Genomic DNA, 23,281 nt, shown 5'->3' on the forward strand with positions numbered 1-23,281 from the left:
TGTTTAATTCTTTGTTCTTGAATTGCAAATTCCTACCATAGTCCCTGGTACATAGTAGATTTTCAATAAATACTTGTTGATTGATTGAATCTGTATACTGTAGTACAAATCATGAGACAAAATGCCTTCTTGGCAGCTCCAATGTGAGGGTAACAATGTATATGACATTGAAGAGGTTGATTGGTCTGTTAATTTGCTTAAGCAATTTTTCTTTTCTTAGTTTGAACCTGCACCCAAGGGAGAATACCATTAAGGGGACTGATAAACAGTGTAATCACTCAAGAAAGAAACAAAGTGAGTTTACATGTATGCGTGTGTGTGTGTGTGTGTGTGTGTGTGTCTGTGTATGTGTAGACACACGCTCATCTATCTATATACCTATAACGATATGATATACATATAAAGACACATATACATATATGCATATTCCTTTCAAAGAGGAGAGGAGAAACAAAGGAGATGTTCCAAAAGGAAAAAGAGAAAGGAGCAAATCAGATAAAGAAAAGGGTCATTGAAGAAAAAGAAAGACCTGATTTCAAAGGGAAGAAAGAATAGGTCACAATTATATACCACATTTAGATTTACAAAGTGCTTATCCTACAGCAACCCTGTGAAATTGATAGGAAAGTATTATTATTCCTATAGCACAGTCCTGATCATGTCACTCACCTGCTCAAAAAGCTTCACTGTCTCACTATTGGCATTAAGATGTACTAGACAATTCTCTTGTTAGCATTTACAACTTTTCACAATCTGGGCCCAGTCTGCTTTTCTAGGATGATTGTGTATTACTTGTCTTTACACAAACTACAATCCAGCCAAAGTGACTTTCCTGCTATTTCTCAAACAGCACATTGCATTTCCCAGGTTCGTACCTTTGAGAAGCTCTTCCCTATACCTAAAATGTACTCCCTTCCCATCTCTGTCTTTTAGAATCCCTAGCTTACTTCAAAGCTGAGCTTCTGTCACTTCAAATAGTTCCACCTAACATGCCAGCTATTAAAGAATCACCGTCAAAGTTTATACACACACACATACATATGTGTATGTATATGTGTGTGTATATATGTATGTATACATATATAATATACACACGTACAGGTATACATATTTGTATTATATATAGTAAAGATAAAGATAAATAAATTGGATTAAATAAATCTACATGGGATATCGTGTCCTTACCTGACGGTGCTCTGCCCAAAGGAAGGTAAATTTTGAAGTCTGAAAGTTACTCAAATATCTTGCAGTTTACTGGCTAGATCTCTTTATTAAAGATCATGCTTTAAACCCAATTAACTAAGGCTCTCATTGATTAGCCAACAACAGGCCCCTACCCAAGTATGACATAATGCTTAATGTTTGGACCTGATGGCTCAGAATGAATGTAAACAGAAATTGTTTCTTTTTTGGCCAAAAACCTTGAGAATCTTCCCTTCCCAGCTTAAATTCTGGCCACTGAACCCAGACAGCTTTGGAGGAGAAAGTGAGGCTGGTGACTTTGCATAGCCTTCCCTCACTGAAATCCAATTTACTTGCAATAGAGATATAGATTTATATTATACATATATATGTATATATATGTGCGTGTATTTATATATATATATATATGTATATGTTTGTGTGCATATGTACACATATATACACACCACAAATACTTATAGCATATTAATATATACATATTTTATTATATGTAATAGAGATACAGATATCAGTGATATTGTATATGTGTGTTTCTGTGTATGTTTGTATATATGTGTGTGTCTATACATATATGTATATATACCATATGCACACAAATTTATCCTTCATTTTCTAAGAGGACCAGTGACATCCTAGGGTGAAGTTTTGACTTGCACCTGATATGGATTTAAGTGAGGTTCAGTTGTACAAAGTTGTTAGCTTCACTCACTTTCCCAAAGTCATCAAATTCCAGTGGTAGGATGAAAGTCAAGACAGCTAGTGATAACTGGGGATACAGTAAATGACCTTGACGTCTTTGATGTCCAATCAAGCTCTAAGCAGTCCACAGTATCTCTGTCAGCCACTTTCTTGCTGTTTCACCAAATTGTTTTCATCTGCCCACCATTCCAGAGGAAGTCTCTGCATGTTCTTGTAAGTATAAAAACACAGATACATACATATATATATATATATATGAAGAGAGAGAGAGAGAGAGAGAGACTTGTTCTTTAAAACATGTATCTAGCAGAAGGAATAGACTTTCAGAGAAGAACAGCCCAGGCAAAGGGAAGATAGTGTCCACAGCCCTGTCCAAAAATTAATGAGCTATCAGAAAAGAAATAGTAACTGATTCTTTAATTACTTCACTTCCTTTTTTTAACCTAAATCTTTCAAATATCCTGACTTTTACAACAAAGATAATGAGATCAATGGTCAGCTAGGGATAAACTAAAGTCTAAAATGAAGAAGGGAAAAAGCAAGCTACTCTCTTATTCTTAGAAATTTTCATAAATGAGGACTCCAATCTGTTGTGATTGTGCTAATTATATTTCGTCAGATACAGACACCATCAAAAGGGACCAAGAGGATTTCAAGGTAATTATTTTTGTTTGGTTATAATGGTCTAGGCTAAAAAGCAAGCTAATTGTTATATAAGAATATCAGGTTAATTATAAGGAGAGGGAGATGAAAAAGGAGAAGAAGAGTGAGAGAAAAGAGAAAATGAAAGAGAAGAGGAATTGATATAAAAAGATTGAGAGAGACAGATTGAAACAGAGGAGACAGAGAGAGAGAGAGAGAGAGAGAGAGAGAGAGAGAGAGAGAGGGAGAGAGAGAGAACCAGAGAAAAGATTCAACCCCAGAGAGGAGATATGAAAGATCTAGGCAGTATTTAGCTCTGCTCCTTTCTAACAGGGAGGAAAGGAAAGAAAGGATCCAAGATTGATTGGCCAACTCCACAGGGAAAGCTACCAGTATTTAAGTTGATGATTGATGATAGTTTAAGGAATCAGTCCCATTTTGATAACAGAAGATAGAAGATTTCATCTTTTCTATTTTAGAATGATAGGATGAACTCAAGTATATTTGCTTCATATTAATGACTCAGCTTCACTGAACTTTAGATATTTTTTTCTTGGAAATTTAGTATAGTAGAAAGATAAGTGGTATCTGTATGGTCTAATCTACACTTTGCTGAATTAGTTGTATTGCCCATCACAGGTGGGGAACCTATGGCCTCAAGGTCACATGTGGCTCTCTAGGTCCTCAAGTGCAGTCTTTTGACTGAATCCAAACTTCAAAAGGGATCACATTTGAGGAACTAGAGGGCCACATGTGGCCTCAAGGTTGTAGGTTCCCTACCACTGTTAGGTAAATGACTTAACCTTTTTTGTTTTAGTTTGTTCATCTGCAAGGTGGGAGGGTTTGACTAAATGAACTTTGAGGTTACTTTCTAGAACTAATATTCAACTTTATTAAGGTCACTGATCATCCATGGCAAAATATGGATTTTCAATAAAATAGAGGACTTTCAAGCTTTCTCAGTGAAAGGACCACAGCTGAATAGAAAATTTGACTTTCAAACACAAGAATCAAGAGAAGCATGAAAAGGTAAACAAGAAAGAGAAATCACAAGGGACTTACTAAAGTTGAACCATTTTGTTTACATTCCTACATGGAAAGATGATGTGTATAATTCATGAGACCTCAGTAGCTGAAGGGAATATACATGTATATATGTGTGTGTATATATATATACATACATACATACATATACATATATATGTATATATGTGTGTGTATATATATATATGTATATATATAGACAGAGGGCACAGGGTGAGTTGAATATGAAGGGATGATATCAAAAAAAAATTAAATCAAATTAAGGGATGAGAGAGTCATATATTGAGAGAGGGAGAAAGGGAGAGATAGAGTGGGGTAAATTATCTCACATAGAAGTGGAAAGAAAAAGCAATTCTGTTGGGAGGGAAAAGGGGGCAGGTGAGGGGGAATGAGTGAATCTTGCTCTCATTGGATTTGACCTGAGGAGGGAATAACATAGACACCGAACTGGGTATCTTACCCCACAGGAAGGAGGAAGGAGATAAAAAGGGGGGATGATAGAAAAGAGGGGAGGAGATAATCAATAACAAACACTTTTGAAAAGGGACAGGGGCAAGGGAGAAAATTGGATAAAGGGGGATAGGATAGGAAGGAGTAAAATATAGTTAGTCTTTCACAACATAAGTATTGTGGAAGGGTTTCACATAATGATACACATGTGGCCTATGTTGAATTGCTTGCCTTCTTAGGGAGGGTGGGTGGGGAGGGAAGAGGGAAGAGAATTTGGAACTCAAAGTTTTAAAATAAGATGTTAAAAAAAGTTTTTGCATGCAACTAGGAAATAAGATGTACAGGCAATGGGGCATAAACATCTATCTTGCCCTACAAGAAAGGAAGGGAAAAGGGAGTAGGGGGGAGTAGGGTGACAGAAGGGAGGGCTGACTGGGGAACAGGGCAATCAGAATATACGCCATCTTGGAGTAGGGGAGAGGGTAGAAATGGGGAGAAAATTTGTAATGCAAACTCTTGTGAAAATTAATGCTGAAAACTAAAAATATTAAATAAATAAATAAAAATTTAAAAAAAAATTTTAAAAAGGCTACTGGTCAGGAATTTAATCTGCATCTACTCAGCCATTATTTTCTAAAGTCCAAAATATTATTTTTGATTTTCTATGTGTCATTTGTTGTTGTGAACATCAGATTTGCCCACTAATATGAAACCATCATCCTTTCTGAAATATTTAACATTGTAGTTTACCTGAAAATATCTATTCTAGTAAGAAAAAAAATTATCAATTCATGAGATTTCCTTGTTTATTTCACTCTGTTACTATTTCATTTAAGAACAGTGTCTATGGGGCAGCTAGGTGGAGCAATAAATACAGCACCATCCCTGGAGTCAGGAGAATCTCAGTTCAAACCTGGCCTCAGGCACCGGACAAGTAGCTGTGTGACCTTGGGCAAGTCACATAACCCCAACTGCCTTGCCTTCCTCCCTCCAAAAAAATAAAAAAAAGAACAGTATCCACAATCCAATGTATTTTGAAATTTTTTCTTCCAGGGTACCTTGTGTAATTGGATTGTTGTCAGGAAATTATATGTATATGTATATGTATATGTATATATATATATATATATATATATTATATGTATGTATGTATATATATTACCAAATGGACCAATTTTCTACCACATGATGTATCAAATACCAAAGAACAACATATAAATTCTTATTATCTATCAAAATGAGTGGGTACATCTTGCTAACAACACACCAATTGTAAGTCACATCCAGAATCTTGAGTTCTGATTTGAAATATGCCAGTGGCGTATGACTGTTCCACCTTATACAAGTCAAAGAATTTTTATTTGTATGATTATTCCATACTTCAAATGGAAGGAATTCAACTACTCATGGGAGTGCACATGAAGTAAACAAATTTTGAAAATGAAATATTTTGAAAATATAGAAGAAATAAAATACAAATATAAGAATTTTAATGATGGTTTATCATTGCTAGTAGAAACAATTATAGAGAAAAGAGAGGAGATTAAAGGTATTGTTATATATGACATTCAGAAAATGGCAATCAATCAAACAAATTCAATTCAAATAGCATTTATTAAATAACTGCTATGTTTGAGGTACTATATTAAATTCTGGAAACACAAAACAAAAATGAAAGAGCCCACTTCCATTTCTCTAATTCTTAGTGATTTGGAACTTTTTTTTTTTAATTTTGGCTGTTAATAACTTGAATTTCTTCTTTGAAAACCACCTATTTATATTCTTTAGCCTTTTATCAAATGAAAAAGGAAGGAAAAATGGAAAAAAAGACAGTTATTAAATGCCAAAGCCTACTATGTCCCAGGCATTGTGCTATGTGCTTCAAAAATAATATCTCATTGGATCTTCACAATAATCCTGGAAAGTAGGTACTATTATGATTCCTACTTTACACATAAGGAAACTGAGGCAGACATGTATTTAGTATCTGAGCCCCAATTTAAAATCAGTTCCTCCTAATTAAAAGCCCAGTGGTCTATCGACTGTTGCACCTTGCTGCCTCTTTTGGGCAAATGACTCAGTGATGTTTTGGGGGAAGCTAATATTCCAGAAGGTATAAATGAGGAAAAAACTTGATTTCAGACATAGGGTTCCACTTTAGTAAAACTACAGAGGAAAGAAATAAAATATCTTGTAGAGAGAGCAGCTATCAAGACACTTAGAAACAATCAAAAATGAATGAAGATGAGTAATACAAGAATGGAAAAAGAAAACAGTTGTATATGGATTCAAATATGAACCTGATGATTTTATATTTTATCCTATAGGTAAAGGGGAGTCTTTAGAGATTATTGAGAATATGTGTATGTATGTAATATTTATATCTTGTTTTAGATATATTAGTTTGACAACGATGTAGGAGATGGATTGGAGAGGGACGAACAATTAAACTGTAAATTATTCCCAGTGCTATCACATATTATGCATTTATTCATTCCTTTCAAAAAGATAAACCTAACCCTTTCCTAAAGTAACATATTTTTATCAACCCTAATTCAGTTTTTTTTCCATGAATAAGAGCTATTAAGAGCCCTCAGGTCAGTCAAATACTAAGTTATTATATATTCAATAACAAAATCATAGAATTTCTTCTAACTTGGAAAGAATCTAGTAATCATGTAGTTGAACTGATTTACATTATAGTTGTTGGAACTTAGGTCCAGGGAGTTTAATTGACTCTTCAAATCTCAGTATATTACTACCAATGCCTATTAATTTGGTGCTTTGGTTGGTTTGTTGGTTGATTGGTTGGTTTGTTTTTTGTCTTCATACTTGAAGAGAACCAAAATGACATCATTATGTTAGAGTCAAGTTGCAATGTGTCCAACTGTGGCTGATCTGACCAATACAAGCTCAGAATCTTCCACCATGGGTTGGGCACAAACAGTCCATGTGAACTTGCAAAATGGGTTCTCTAAACTTGTGCATCTCATGTTTTTGGAGCTATTTCAATTCTGCTTTGCTCATGGAGTACAGCCCCTTCTCTGATGGTGGCATGCCATGATGAGAGGTCCTGTACCAATGTCTCCCACGTAACACAATCAGTTCCAATTCTTAATAGACATCTTGAGAGTGTCCTTATATTGCTTCTTCTGACCACTGCATGAGCCCTTGCCCTGTATGAGTTTGCCATAAAACAGTATTTTAGGCAAGTGTACACTTGTGTAATTTGGTGTTTTAATATTTATCAAATGCTTTCTAAAAAAGCAAACAACTTTGTAGTTTCAACTATATTATTAGTCATATATTGCAGATAAGAAGACTGAGGCTTAGAGATGTGAAGTTAGAGAGAATGAAGTTCACATACCTAGCAAATGGAAGAGCTGGACTCAAATCCCTGATTCTTGCTATTTGGTCCATCTTATTTTGTAATACACTTTGCTACTGTATCTATCTATTCTCTCTCTCTCTCTCTCTCTCTCTCTCTCTCTCTCTCTCTCTCTCTTTATATATATATATATATATATATATATATATATATGTATATATATATATATACACACATATTCACTTTCTTGTTAATGTATTCATTTATCTTTTTACATTTTATACCATTTATTTTTCTAAGAGTACTATATAGTAATGCAGTGGAAGTAAAGATGCAGGAGGGAATAAAGCTCCCATTAGGTTTCCAACAGTTAAAAGAAAAAGTACCTGTGATTCCATGGTCAATCAAGAGGTATGGAAAGATCTAAAAAGCAAAACAAACAAACAAAAACCACAGATTTGTGCCATCACAATCACAAATCAATTGCAAATATGAGGAAATGACTGTGACTTCTGAATAAAAAGAAAAAGTATGGCTACATAGGATGCTCTCTGTGTATGTCCCTTTTATAAAACTGATGCATAAGAATGTAGTAATCCTTAAAAGCTATTTTGGGTTCAGGAAAAAAACAAGTTAGCTATTTTATTTTATTTAAATATTTGTATGGTCAAGAGATTGTCATTTATCAAGACATTTAATGATAATATGTGCTTATAGGAAATTATTAAGAAATATGAGTTATAGGATAACATACTTAGTTGGATGTATAGTTTTCTTCTATAAAATTAATCCATAGAAAAGGTAGAAACAAGATAACATGAAAACAAGTGAAAGAAACTATAAGTGTCAGGGAGGTTAAATCTTAGGAAGAGATAAAGCTTGTGAAAAATGCTAAGGCCAACAAAAAGTTCTATACAGTGTAGGGAGTTGGTGCCAACCGCGGGGCTGCTTGGACCCTAGCACTTGGCCTGTTTCCTGGGTAAAATCAGACAGGCTGAGTAGGAGTTGGAATGGCAGCGTGCCTGGAGGAAGGACTTCCGTCCCTAACAGCCCCCCTCCCGCTCTCGTAGCCATCCTTTCTCATGCAGGCAGAGTCCATTCACCAGGGACTCACAAGCCCAGTAGGAGGAACACAGCTGGCCACTACCTAATGCTCTTGAACCAGTGCCTAACACAACAATGCTTTGATACTTTACTTACTGGAACATCTTTGATACTTTACAAGGGCATCCTGCCCCGTGCCTCACATAGCTCATATAGCTCTGATATCAGCTGGCTACATACCTGAGCCTTCCCATGCCTCCATAGATACTGTAGGACAGCACCCCCCTTTGTTCCCATACTCCCATGAAAACTACCTTACTACAGCCCTAGTTTTTCCCATACACTTGTAGGAATCATAGTTTACTACAATCCAGATTCTTCCCACCAGATATCGATCTTCCCATGCTGTCATCCCCTTACCCCTTGAACACCTGCTTCTGCTTAGGTAGTGCAAAAGCCTATATAAATGGATAATGTCTCCCAATAAATCAGAGTTGCATCTTCACTGACTCTCGCCTCATCATTGCGTACTGAGATTGGGATCCTTGCTGGTCAGGGATCCCTAACAATACAGAGAACAGTATGAAATACAAGGAACAGCTAAGGCCTGGGAAAAAAAAAGAATGTTAAATCAACCAATAAGCATCTATTGGGTGACTGCTATGTGAGTGATGTGCTAAATTATGGGGATACAAAGACAAAAAAAGCAGAACTATACAAATAAAGGTTTATTAACATCTCTTTTCCTTTTTTAAGGAATGAATACCAATGAGAATAGATACAAATAAATAGGCATTTAAGATAAAGGCGAGTATAGAATTGAGTCCAATTTATAAAAATAAGAACAATTCTCCAAATAGTCAAAGGTTATAATGAGACAGTTTTGAGAAGAAATCAAAGGAATCTATTATCATATGAAAAAATGCTCTAAAACACTATTGATTAGAGAAATCTAAATTAAAGCAACTCAAAAGTAAGACTTCACACCTATCAGATAGGACAAATTCTGGAGGGGATGACAGAAAAATAGATACACCAAAAATCTGCTACTAGAGTACAAACTGGTCCAACCATTCTACAAAAACAATTTGGAACTATGCCCAAAGAGCTATCAAACTGTGTGCATCAATGGTGAGAAGGGATAGAGGTGGGCAGGAATCTTTTCATTAAGTGTATAAATTAAGGCAGTGTTTCCTTTTACCTCGCCTCCTCCATTATGGAGGTGTGCCCAAATCTTGCAAGGTTTGTAAAATAAATTTACTTTGCTTCTCCAAAAAAACAAAACTGTGTGTATCCTTTTACCCAGCAATGCCACTATAGATCTGTATCCCAAAGAGATCAAAGAAAAGGGAAAAGGAAGTATATGTACAAAAATATTTATAGCAGCTCTTTTTCTGATGGCAAAGAAGTGGAAATTAAATGAATGCCCATCAATTGGGGAAAAGCTGAACAAGTTGTAGCATATGATTGTGATGGAAGACTATTGTGCTACAACAAATGATGAAATCTTGGTTTCAGGAAAAAAAAAAAAACATGGCCAGACCAATTCATCTTTAGAGTTAAGGCAGGCCTAGATGACCTATAAGGACCTTCCAGCTCTTAATCTATTATGAAAACAAAGAAACAGAAGCAAACCTTATCAAATCCACTGATAATACAAATTTTCAAGCTAAAAGACTGCATAACAAATTATGATTTTAAAAATTCTCAATACTCTGAAACAGTGGTTTGACAACAACACAATGAAATTTGAAAGGACTAATTTATAGCATTCTGCAGTGTATTGAGAACTGATTAGGAATCAGGAATAAGGTCTGGATTTGTGGTATAATCAGTATGGATAAAGTCCCCATACAGCTCTCTATTACTGTAAGTTACAAGAGGAGAGAATTTGGAACCCAAAGTTTTAAAAGAAGATGTTCAAAACAAGTTTTTGCATGCAACAAGGAAATAAGATATACAGGCAATGGGGCATAAACATCTATCTTGCCCTACAAGAAAGTAAGGGAAAAGGGGATGAGGGGGAGTTGGGTGACAGGAAGGCTGACTGGGGAATGGGGCAATCAGAATATATTCCATCTTGGAGTTGAGGGGAGGGTAGAAATGGGGAGAAAATTTGTAATTCAAACTCTTGTGAAAATTAATGCTGAAAGCTAAAAATATTAAATAAATAATGTTTAAAAAAATAAGCTACAGAAGGGTACCAGACTCCATTGCTGGATAAAGTTTGTACACAGGGAGTTCTCCATAGTGATGGTCTCACAGGTCTAGAACTTATTCTTAAATGTAGCAGGTTCTTTATCCAGTACTCCATGTTGTAGTTGCAGAACAGTCCTTAATCTATTCCAGGAACACTGCTACTGCAGCCTCTCCTTTTGATTGGATGTCTTCTCACAAAAAAAAATCTACAATTAAAGAAGGTACCCAGTCTGACTTTGTCTTCATACCTTTCCAAGCTATTTTCCACACTTTTAATACCACATCCCCAGGAAAAGTATCTCTACCTCCACCTTTTGGTTTCCATTTATGTGTTGTTCCCCCCCACCCAGTAGAGTGTAAGCATGTCAAGGGCAGGCACTGCATTTTTTTTCTACTCGTATTAGCATAGCACCAAGCCCGTGGCTGGTGTTTAATAAATACTTGTTGACTGACTTATTAATCTGCATTTTTGGAGAGATATTTATCAGTGGGGTCTTATTATATAAATGAAGTTACAAGTCTGTTGAAAAGTGGGGTGTGGGGAGGAGACAAGGCCTTCGTTATTGAATTTACATTTAAGTTTCAAACAACTGTACAATTAGATTAATCTTAAGAATTATCTATATGAGAGCCCCAGAACCATGAACTCAGTGCTCACTCCTTCCTTGTGCACCTCCCTTCAGGGACCACAGGAGTGCCAGGGCTGTCCAGGCCCCAGGAGTGTGTGAGGTTTGGATCTGGCCTGAAGAATGGTTCTGGATTCAGAATTCACAGGAAAAGGTACATGGAGTTTGTAGTTAGTAATGGCTTGAGCTAAACTTCTATAACTGGAAGGCATTCCCTACTTCTTTGAAGGATAGAATACTGGAAAAAAATATGGAGACCGGATGCTTGCTTCAAAAGTTTCAGCAACTCAGCTTTGCGACTACCAACTATAAGCTCTTGTCTTAATTGCACTATGAAAAGTTACAAATAGGATGGACTTAGAGAACCAAAAGCCTTTTTTTTCAAATGAAGATAAGTAAAGGAGTTTGATCTTCCTTGCTTTCTAATCACAGTTGAGATTTTACCCACAGAAATAGAATGGCAAGTAAAAGAAAAATACTTTGCATGGTCCTTGCCAGGTGATCCAGACCTATAATTGATATCAGACTTGGATGAAGGGCCCCTGATATTTAAACCAATAGAAAATGCAGCAGCAGAAAGTATCTCAAGTGATGAAGATGTTCAAGAAATTGTAGATTCTGACAATCAACAAAATTAAAAAAAAACCTAAAGAGGTTATGTATGCAAATTCTGTACTTTTCAAATGCCAGATCTTAACATGTTTACCTTTCATATAGATTCAGAGCACGGTAATATAGTATTAAATTCATCCTATATTTGTGTTGAATGCAATTTTCTTACTAAAATATATGATGTACTTTCTGAGCATAATTTGAAATATCATCCTGGAGAAGAGAGTTTTAAGCTGACTTTGGTGAAAAGAAATAATCGATCTTTGAGTAAACAATTAATGATCTCACTTTTGATGGTAGTTTTTTAAAAGAGAAGAATCAAAATCAGATACAATCTATGGAAACACTCTTATCAGGGATTCCTATAAGCAAAACTCCTATAAGGAAAATGATAAAAAATAAAGTAGAGAATGATGGGATTGCAGTTTTCTATAACTCTGAAGACATTCCAGAAGAGAAAGAGAATGAAACTAAACCAAGTCATGAAGAAGCAATAAAAAATCCAACTACATTATCATCTGTGTCTAATATAGGTACTTTTTTGTAAATAGCATACATCCAAATACCACAGTAGTTAAGCCAGAAGCAGTTCTTCAACCTAAGTTAGCACAGGCGATAACAGCAGTAGTATCAGCTCAGTATAGTTCTAACTTGATTCTTAAAGTTTTAATCCCTTTTAAAGGGATTCCCACCTATAATGCTGCTTTGGATAACAATCCTCTTTTGCTCAACACCTACAAAATTTCCCTTTTTCAACAGTGTCTGAAATTACAATTCTACCTCCTCAAGCAAAATGTATGGAGAAGACATCAAGATATGGTTTTTCAGCCAAATGCCTGAAACACTGTGTTAGTTGGATTCCAGAAAAAGTGGAGGTGGTAAGGAGAAAACAATTCAATACAAAACAATTCAAATGATGACAGTGATTACTACACACACTTCAGCAGTTAGTAATTGTTTACCTTCCATTTTACAGACGTGCCAAATAGTTGGTCAGCTATGTTTGGTCCTTACACAAGTAGCAGGCACTAACCAATTGCCATTAATGACACCCATAGCTTTGACAGTTGGAGGAGTTCCAAATCAATCTCATATGCTGAAAAGTCAGGTGTACAATGCTCAGCCTGTTGCAGAAACAAAGCCAGCAGCTGCAACTCCAGCCCCAGTCCCAGCTCCAACTCCTCAGTTAATCAAGCATGCAACTGCATGGGTGAATCCTGATTCATTTGGTATCTGGGCAAAAAAGACAAAAGAACAGGTGGCAGAATTAAAAGTTAGCTACCTTAAAAATCAGTTTCCTCATGACTCAGAAGAAATCAGCCTTATAAAAATAATGGGGCTGACTAAAGGCAAGATTAGAAAGTGGCTTAATGACACAAGGTGTAATCAGAGAAATTTCTAGAGTAATCAGTGTATCCATTCCAACAGTGAAGCTTATAGTCCTATGCTTATAGACTCTAGTGACAAGAATGCAGAATCCCCAACAGTTGTTGCTCCACAGCCTGAACAGCCAGGGCATTCTTTCCCTGATTTATTCTGCAAAAATTTATAGAGAAAACTTCAGAACAGCTGTGCATCCTGCAGGCAAGTTTATTCAATAACCCTGTACTTACTGATGAACAATTGAACAGGTTAAGAGCACAAACTAAACTTACCAGGAGAGAAAGCGATGCCTGGTTTACAGAGATAAAGGAATCCAAGGTTTCAAAGGAAGAGAAACAGAAATAGATTGAAAACCATGCAGAAAGTTCCAAAGAAGAAGTTAGAGAAACTTTTCCTCAAGATGAATCTGCAGCACCTAAGTCAGTGACCACCATCAACAAAATGTGTAAAAAATCACCAGAGCTCTTGTACATATTTAAAAGTGCATTTGTTCAAAAACAGTGGCAATCACCAGAAGACTATGACAAGCTGGGTGAGGAGATATTGTTGGTTGGTTTGGAGAGAACACAATATGTGTGGAAAAATGGGAATTTAAAATGGTACTATTACTGTCAGTGTGTCAGTTTAAATAGTACAATGGGCAGGCTTCCTTTAGAAGAAGGAGGAGAGAAAGACCAAAGGGAAGAGGAAGGAGACGATGTCAATGGGCAGCCAAAAGGAAGCAAAAGGATAAATAATTGGGACTGACGACCATCACTCATAAAATTTAAAACTGGAACTATAATTCTTAAGGCTTATTACATGAAGCACAAATTTCCTAATGAACAAGAGCTTGATGAACTTGTTGCCAAATAACATACAGGTTATGAGCAGGTCAAAGTGGTTTTCAAAAAGAAAAAGAAGATCTGAGTCAAGAATAGAGCTGTTTGAGGAGAATGAAGATAATGATGAGATAATAGATGATCAGGAAGAGGATGAAGAAGAACCAGGTGACAGTGATACCTGGGAACTCCCATAGCATGTTAAGCAGAAACTCTCCAAATCAGATGATTAAAATTCACATGATTTTTCCTTTATAGTTACCTATAGTGCTGAAGGGGGACTCAATTTTTGAAATCACGATATCTGACTTACTGTGAATGAGCCTAAGCTTCTATGAAACCAAGAATACTTTTAGACATACACATTCTCATAAAATGGGTACCAAAGTTAAACTACTGTGCTTAGCAGGAGTTCTGAATTGTAAATAGGAGTGATTAAAAGATGCCATAAAAATTCATATTTTAGTACAGTGTATTTTATTCTGATACAGGATTGAAACATTCTGTTTTTGAGGGAATTAATAGACCACTAGATTTTGTCCTCTTACAATTTTGTCCAGCTTAATACTGTATGTCCTAGTAAGATGGGCTCTATTGCCTGTATTTTTTTGATATATATTAAGATCTTAGTTTGAGTGACTAACCATTTTGTTGAGTAAAAGTTCTTAGAAACAGAAGGAAAAAAATGATTTATTTCTGTATCCTGTCAGGCTCTGCACTAATGTTGAAAGTTATACATGTGCTTGTACAACTTCAACATAAATGAAAATGTGGCATATTTAAACATTTTGAAACCCTAAACCACAGGGCCTATGGGATTGGCTTTTTCAAGTTGAAGACATTATTGGATGCTATTAATATCTTTAATACTTCTGTTTCTACTTTAATAAAAGGCTGATTTTGCTTTTCATTAAACTAAAAAAATAATTCATATTCAAAGTATATGACTGTCATAAGTAGAATAAAGCAACCTTAGGCTTCATTAATACAAGTGTAGTACCCTTTACTTAAGTCCAATAAACTCTGATTATTCATAATGTTCTTGAGATAATTCTGGGTTCTCAAGAATTAATCTTTCTAAATCACAAGACTGATCAGTTATTTCTTAGCTAAAGAAAATTCACTGGCTTTCTATTGCCAGTAGGGTCAAGTACAAACTTATATACTCTTGTTTTTGACATTTAACATTTTTCAGTTTGGTTTCTGCCTACCTTTCCAGATTTGTTTCATAATACTCCTCTTCACACACTATTTCAGCTAAGCTGCCTTCCTTTGGTTTCTTCAACTCAATAGTCCATCTCTCACCAATTTTCTTCTGCTTCCCTCAATCTTGACTTCCTTCAAATCTTTTCTCAGGTGCCACCTTATATGGGAAGCCTTTCTCAATCTCTCTGGTTTTTAGTGCTCTGTTTTTTTCCCTATTAGAGTATATGTACTTATCATGTAAAAGTCTTATTAGTTTCGTAGAGCATAAGCCACTTGATAGAAGAAATACTTTGTTTGTTTCTTTTCTTTTCATTCCACACAAGGAGAGGCAATGTGGCATAATAGAGATCTGATCTTCAAGCAAGAAATTCCTAGAACCAAACCTATCTCTGACACATATTAATTGTGTGACCCTGGGCAAATCACTTAACCTCTACGTCTTCTAGGCAACTTTTTAGGACTGTAAGTTTCAAAAAAGGTTTGTTGGTAGTAGTTGTTGTTCACTCATGTTTGACTCTCCATGACCCCATTTGAGATTTTCTTGGCAAAGATACTGGATTGGTTTGCCATTTCCTTCTTTAGCCCACTTTACAGATGAGGAAATTGAGACAAACAGGGTTAGGTGACTTGCCCAGGGTCACACAGGTAAAATGTCTGAGACCAAATTAAACTCAGGCTTTCCTGACTCCAGGCCTGGCACTCTATCTACTGCACCATCTAACTCCCCACCTGCAGTAAAGGTGTTAATCTTTAAAGCTAAAATGATTTCTCTTATAAAAGATTCCTTTATACCCATGAAAACAGATGTCCAGTCCCTACCTCCACCTCCAATTCCTAGCAAAGGATTCAGCACAGAGTAGGTGCTTAGTAAACTTTTGATAAATTGTACTGAAATTTTCTAAATTAAAAAGACTTTGAGCATTCCCCAATGACAGAATCTGTCCATTGCCCAGGATTAGCCTAGTTAAGTAAAGAAAGATTCCTTATTAGTACATAGGTGACTAAGTCACGAATTATTTGACCATGGCAATCTATCATCATTAATAAGAGAATTCAGAGCTGGTAGAGAGCTTAAAAATCATCTAATCTAATCACCTTTGTCCCGGGGGTACAAGTTGAACTACAGAGCCCAAATTTCATCTCATGAACCATTGAAGTAACAAATTTTTCACTGATGCTATTACCCTTTGTCCTTTTTTCTAATGGTGACTCCCTTTTCTGAGATTTTTTTCCTCACTCTAACCCATGGGAAACATTCTCCCATTGCACCCATTTTCTGTGGGACAGAAAAGACTCCCTACTTAAAAAAACTGAAACAACATCATAATTCCTACTTAACTATCTCTCTTGAATCCAGAAGAATTTTTCTGAAGTAATCAAGAAATTATGAAAATTATCATAGGTTATCAACCTGTGGCCCCTAATTTAGAGACACTAAGTGGGAGATCATGTTTTTCTAATCCTTTAGAAACTTCTGGAAACACCCTTCCTTCTGAAAGTAGAAAATGAGGTAGTAAGGGTCCAGTATTGGATATATATTCCTATTATAATTAGTAATAGCTCTCAAACCATATCAAGGAACAATATAAAATAATAGCAATGAGGAAGATAAGTTGGAATTATAAGTAGCACTGATACTGAACTTTTCCAGCATCAAAGACAAAAGGGGAAACATGCTACGTTGTCTAGAAATTTTTTCATTTGCTTGTTGACAAGAGGAAGTGCACACATTCATCTGCAGAGATAATATTTATCTCCCTAGAGCTAAAGTCAGGGAGGAATTTATTATATGGGTTTTCATACAAAGGACATTAAGTTGCAAAAAAACAATGTTTTTTCTATGATTCTACAGAAGATAGAGGCATGCTACTCAATGACTGCTTCTTGAATCTGCCCTCTATACAAGCAAAGGACGTAGCATTAAATCATAATGCAGTGAAGGCCTCCATATGCTGGAATGAGATGATATGGATCAGATACTTCGTTTGCTGGTGATCTGACTTAACATAGAGATAAAACTTGGAAAACAGGGATGGATGAAGAATCAACATATTTACTATGTTTTTTTTCTTTTGTTTCCCCAAAATTAAGTGTGTCAAAGAAGTTTTTGGTAGCATCTGGATAACAGTGAGGTTGTAAACAAATATTCTAATGTGTATATGGGAAGATAATCTGTTATTGCTTAAAATCAATGTCAAATGCATTGGGTAAAAGGCTTGGAAAGGGCAAGGATATCATATTGAAAGTTTTTAAGACTTCTTGTTAATTCAGAGAGCCATCTCCCTACAGAAATTTTTGACCCACAAAAAAATAGCCCTGGAGTGAATTCTGGGAAGATGGAGGAGTAGGTCAGAAAATTCCAAGGTCTCAAGATTTTTCCCCACAAAAATGTTAAAATAGTATCTTAGGGTGAAAAAAGTGTGGGTGGAGACAAAGAAGAATAGGGGCACAACCAGGATCTTCCTGGTACAGTTAGAGAGGAGCTGAAGAAAAACCTGTCACTGCAACTTTTCACCCCTGCATAGTGAGGGGAGTCATGAGTTTGAGACCAGGAAGAAATGCTAATGAGGAATGCCAGACCCAGCTGTGCCGGGACCAGCACATGCCTGCTGGTGAGTGAAGAAGCAGTGGGGCAGAAAGCCCCTGGTTGTCAGAACTTACAGGAGGTGGGAGGAATGAGTTTGGTTCCAGGCTAAAAGGGAGGACTGAAGATCTGGGGCAAGAGGCTACACCAGGGCTAGAGGGGATTACAAAAATCAAGTTACTACCACACAAAAAAAAAATGCACAGGAAAGGAAAAAGAATCCAAACACAGAAACATATTATGGGAATAGAGATAACTGGGGTTCATCCTCAGAGGAGGATACTGAAGTAAAGAAACCCCCAAAAAGCAACATCAAATGGTCACTTGCCCAAATAGAATTTATAGAAATCTTAAAAAAGACTTTAAAAATCAAATGACAGAAATGGAGGAAAAACTAAAAAGAAAAAGAAGGTTATGAAAAGAAAGTCAACCAATTATAAAAGGGGGAAAATGATACCTTGAAAATTAGAATTAGGCAAAGGGAAGCCAGTGAAATGATAAGAGACCAAGAAATAATTAAACAAAACATGAATAATGAAAAAATAGAAGACAAAATGAAACATCTTATAAGAAAAACAACAGACTTGGAGAATAGATCAAGAAGAGAAAATATAAAAATTATTGTACTAACTGGAAGTTATGATAAAAAAAACAGAATCTTGGGGAGCACAGCCAAGATGGTGGCTGGAAAGCAGGAACTTCTGTGAGGTCCCACCACCAGGTCCCTCCAAACACCTATAAAATGGCTCTGAAGAAATTCTAGAACAGCAGAACCCACAAAATAGCAGAAGCAAGCAAGGCTCCAGTCCAGGACAGCCTGGATGGTCGTGGGGTAAGGTCTATTGCATGGAACTGGGAACGGAGAGGAGCAGAGCCCAGTGTGAGCCATGCTTGGACCCACCAGACCAGGAGATGGGTGGAACAGACCCTAGCTCCCTGAATCAGTGAGCTGTGGCAGTTACCAGACTTCTTAACCCACAAACACCAAAGACGACAGAGAAGGTTACTGGGAAAAGCTGCTGAGACAGAGTGAAAGGAGTTCGTGATCAGTCATCTCCCCAGGGACAGTGGAGATGATGCAACTCTGAGGCTGCTTACAGAACTACAGCTGCAGTTGCTTGTGCCCCCAGGTACATCTGGTAGGAGGAATTAAGTGGCAGATCAGAGCAAGAGTGCAGAGCCTGCTCAGATCTGAGTCCCAGTCCAGGTTGGTGATTCTTGGAGGAGGAGGAGCTCTGGTGTGGCAGAGCTGGCTGTGTAGAAATAGCTCTGAAAACAACAGCGCAGCCCCTCAAGCTTGGAACAAAGTACTCTATACTCTACAACCAGTCACACCCCATGAAAAACTCAAGGGTCAAGGATGTTGGCTAGGAATATGTCCAGGCAGTGAAAATGGACTCAGATTCAGACTTAGACTTTCGAATCTTTCTTTGGTGACAAAGAAGACCAAAACATACAACCAGAAGAAGTCAACAAAGTCAAAGAGCCTACATCAAAAGCCTCCAAAAGGAAAAAAAAAAAACATGAACTTTCCTCAGGCCATGGAAGAGCTCAAAAAGGATTGGGAAAAGCAAGTTAGAGAAGTAGAGGAAAATTAGTAAGAGAAATGAGTGATGTACAAAACCATGAAAAAGAAGTCAATGACTTGCTAAAGGAGACCCCCCAAAATACTGAAAAAATAACACCTTAAAAATAGACCAACTCAAATGGAAAAAGAGCTCCCAAAAGCCAATGAGGAGAAGAATGCCTTGAAAGGCAGAATTAGCCAAATGGAAAAGGAAGTCCAAAAGACCACTGGAGAAAATACTACCTTAAAAATGAGATTGGAGCAAGTGGAAGCTAGTGACTTGATGAGAAATCAAGATATTATAAAACAGAACCAAAGGAATGAAAAACAATGGAAGACGATGTGAAATATCTCATTGGAAAAACCACTGACCTAGAAAATAGATCCAGGAAAGATAATTTAAAAATTATTGGACTACCTGAAATCCATGATCAAAAAAAAAAGCCTAGATATCATCTTTCAAGAAATTATCAAGGAGAACTGCCCTGATATACTAGAGCCACAGGGTAAAATAGAAATTGAAAGAATCCACCAGTAGCCCCCTGAAAAAGATCCCAAAAAGAAAACTCCTAGGAATATTGTCACCAAATTCCAGAGCTCCCAGATCAAGGAGAAAATATTGCAAGCAGCCAGAAAGAAACAATTTGAGTATTGTGGAAACATAATCAGAATAATACAAGATCTAGCAGCTTCTACATTAAGGCATCGAAGGGCTTGGAATATGATATTTCGGAGGTCAATGGAGCTAGGATTAAAACCAAGAATCACCTACACAGCAAAACTGAGCATCAGGCTCCAAGCAAAATATGGATTTTCAATAAAATAGAGGACTTTCCAGCTTTCTCAGTCAAAATACCAGAGCTGAATAATAGAATATTTGACTTTCAAACACAAGAATCAAGAGAAGCATAAAAAGGTAAATATATATATATATATATATATATATACATATATACATATATATATATATATATAATTTGTAGACAGAGGGCACAGGATGAGTTGAGTATGCAGGGATTATATCTAGAAAACTCAAATTAAGGGATGACAGAGGAATATATTGTGAGAGGGAGAAAGGGAGAAATAGAATGGGGTAAATTTTCTCACATAAAAGTGGCAAGAAAAAGCAGTTCTGTAGGAAGGGAAGAGGGGGCATGTGAAGGGGAATGAGTGAATCTTACTCTCACCAGATTTGACCTGAGGAGGGAATAACATACACACTCAATTGAGTATCTTACCCCACAGGAAAGAAAGAGGAAGGAGATAAAAAAGGGGAGATGATAGAAGGGAGGGCAGATGGGGGAGGAGGTAATCAAAAGGAAACACTTTTGAGTAGGGACAGAGTCAAGGGAGAAAATTGAATAAAGGAGGATAGGATAGGAAGGAACAAAATATAGTTCATTTTTCACAACATGAGTATTGTGGAAGGGTTCTACATAATGATACACATGTGGCCTATGTTATGTTGAATTTTTTGCCTTCTTAGGGTGGGTGGGTGGGGAGGGAAGAGGGGAGAGAATTTGCAACTCAAAGTTTTAAAAACAGATGTTCGCAAAAAGTTTTTGCATGCAAATATGAAATAAGTTATACAGGTAATGGGGCATAGAAATTGTTCTTGCCCTACAAGAAAGTAAGGGAAAAGGGGATGGGGGGAGTGTAGTGACAGAAGGGGTGACTGACTGGGGAATGGGGCAACCAGAATATATGTCATCTTGGAGTGAGGGAAAGGGTAGAAATGGGGAGAAAATTTGTAATTCAAACTCTTGTGAAAATCAATGCTGAAAACTAAAAATATTAAATAAATTAAATAAATCAAAAACAACAACAACAAAAGAATCTTGATACAATAATATAAGAAATAATTAAAGAAAATTGTTCTGATGCATTAAAACAAGGCAGGGAAGTAGAAATAAAAAAAGCCATCGAACACCACTTAAAAGAGATCCTATGAAGAAAACTCATAGGAATATCATAGTCAAACTCCAAAACCCTCAGCTCAAGGATAAAATATTAAAAGCATCATGATTAAAACATTTTAAATATGGTGGTGGCACAATTAGAATTACACAAGACCTATTAGCAGAGACATTAAAGGACCACAGGTCTTGAAACACAATATATCCAGGAGCAAAAGACCTGGAGCTCCAGCCGAAAATATCATACCCTTTAAATTTAAGTATTATCTTGAATGAAAAAAAATGGGCATTTGACAAACCCTCAGACCTTCAAGACTTTTAAAAAAAATCCTCAACTTAATAGAAGATTTGACATAGAAAGACCAAGAGAAACATAAGGTACATATCAAAGACTGACTATAAAGGATTCATAAGGACAGACTTTGCTTTTTTGATAACATAAAATTTAAAATGTATGTCTAAGATTCTTGTTGATAATTGTTGAGCTCATAAGAAAGAGAGGGATAAACCTATGATATGGATTTAAAAAATAAAACCATTTAGAAATAGCTAAAATGAGTAACTATTTTATACAAAAGTGGTACAAGATGAAGAAAAGGAGACAGAGTATTTAGATGGTGGAGGAGGGCTGGTAGTTCTGGTAACCTACTTTCATTGGGAATGGGCTTAAGAGGGAACAATACTTATATATTTAGAAGACTATAAAAGTCTGTTAAATTTAGAAAAAATAAAATGGTAGGGGTGTAGTGAGGGGGGAGAGTACAAGGGTGGGATTAGGACAAGGCAGGGATTTTTAGAGGGGAGAATGTGGAAATAGGCAAAGGGTCTTTAGATTAATGGGAATGGGAGGATAGGGAAGGGATTCTTGGAGGGGGGAAGGCAAGTTATAGGAGGGCAGGGTAGTTGATGGAGGAGGGGGGTTGGCAAGTAATAGGATGGAAGAGGGGATTATTCAAGTATTAGAAAAACTATATAGTAGGTAGAAGTAAAGTAGAGGAGGCAGGAGGGATAGGAAACAAGAGATATGTACAAACATAAAAACAAAGATCAGGAGTAGAGTATGTTTGAGAAAGTATACGTCTATATACCCATGTATGTATGTATAAGTGTATGTATATATCTGCATGTATATGTATGTATTGTGAAACATATCTAAACTATATTGAAGCCTTCTGGGGGGTTGGAGGGAAGGGGAAAAAGAACAAAGTTAAAAAGAGAACAAAAGAAAACACAAGGAAGCAAAGAAAAGTTGGACAATTCTCAACACAAGGTGGATTATTTATCATACAGGCTTTCTTCAAATGAAAATTTATTGTTACATATTTTGAATCCTCTCTTATGTTTTGCAATGGACATGACATGTTTTTTTTCCTTTCTTACTTTGTATTTAAGTTTCAATATTTAAGTTTATGATATTTTATTGTTTCTTTTCTCTATTCTGTATTTGTGTTCTGTTAAAATTAAAAAAAAATTAAAAATAGCCCTGGATATTTTTACTGTCAATGTCTCTCCCTCTTTTTCTTTTAAATCTAATTGATTCATTGTATTTTTAAATTATACACACTTTCAGGTTACTACCACTTTGCATGTGTACAATATAGTTATTTTTCATGTCTCTATTTATATGCTGTAATGGCAAACAATATTAGAGAAACTTGCTGCAAAGATTTTTTTTCAGTTAATTGTTGCACTTTTAAACTTAGCTTTGTTAGGTATGTTTAAAGGGGACCTAGTGATGCCAGATATCAAACTATATTACAAAGCAGTGACTTCTTTAAAAAATGGTTTCGGTTAAAAAAATAAAGAGATTTATCAGTGCAACAGCAAAAATATCTAATAATCTAATATTCAATAAATTAAAAAAAACAGATAAAGACAAAATGACTCACTGTTTGACAAAAATTGCTTGGACCATTGCACAGCAGTATGGATGAAATATGTGATCTATATGTAAAAG

The 23,281-nt window shown here is 36.1% G+C and overlaps 1 pseudogene; it reads left to right on the top strand.

Annotated features, from left to right (window-relative positions):
- Nucleotides 1-11,692: 11,692 nt before the first annotated feature.
- Nucleotides 11,693-14,284, top strand: LOC118840678 (annotated as a pseudogene).
- Nucleotides 14,285-23,281: the final 8,997 nt, after the last annotated feature.

The sequence above is a fragment of the Trichosurus vulpecula genome, chromosome 3, assembly GCF_011100635.1.
Source record: "Trichosurus vulpecula isolate mTriVul1 chromosome 3, mTriVul1.pri, whole genome shotgun sequence".
Classification (NCBI taxonomy): domain Eukaryota; kingdom Metazoa; phylum Chordata; class Mammalia; order Diprotodontia; family Phalangeridae; genus Trichosurus; species Trichosurus vulpecula.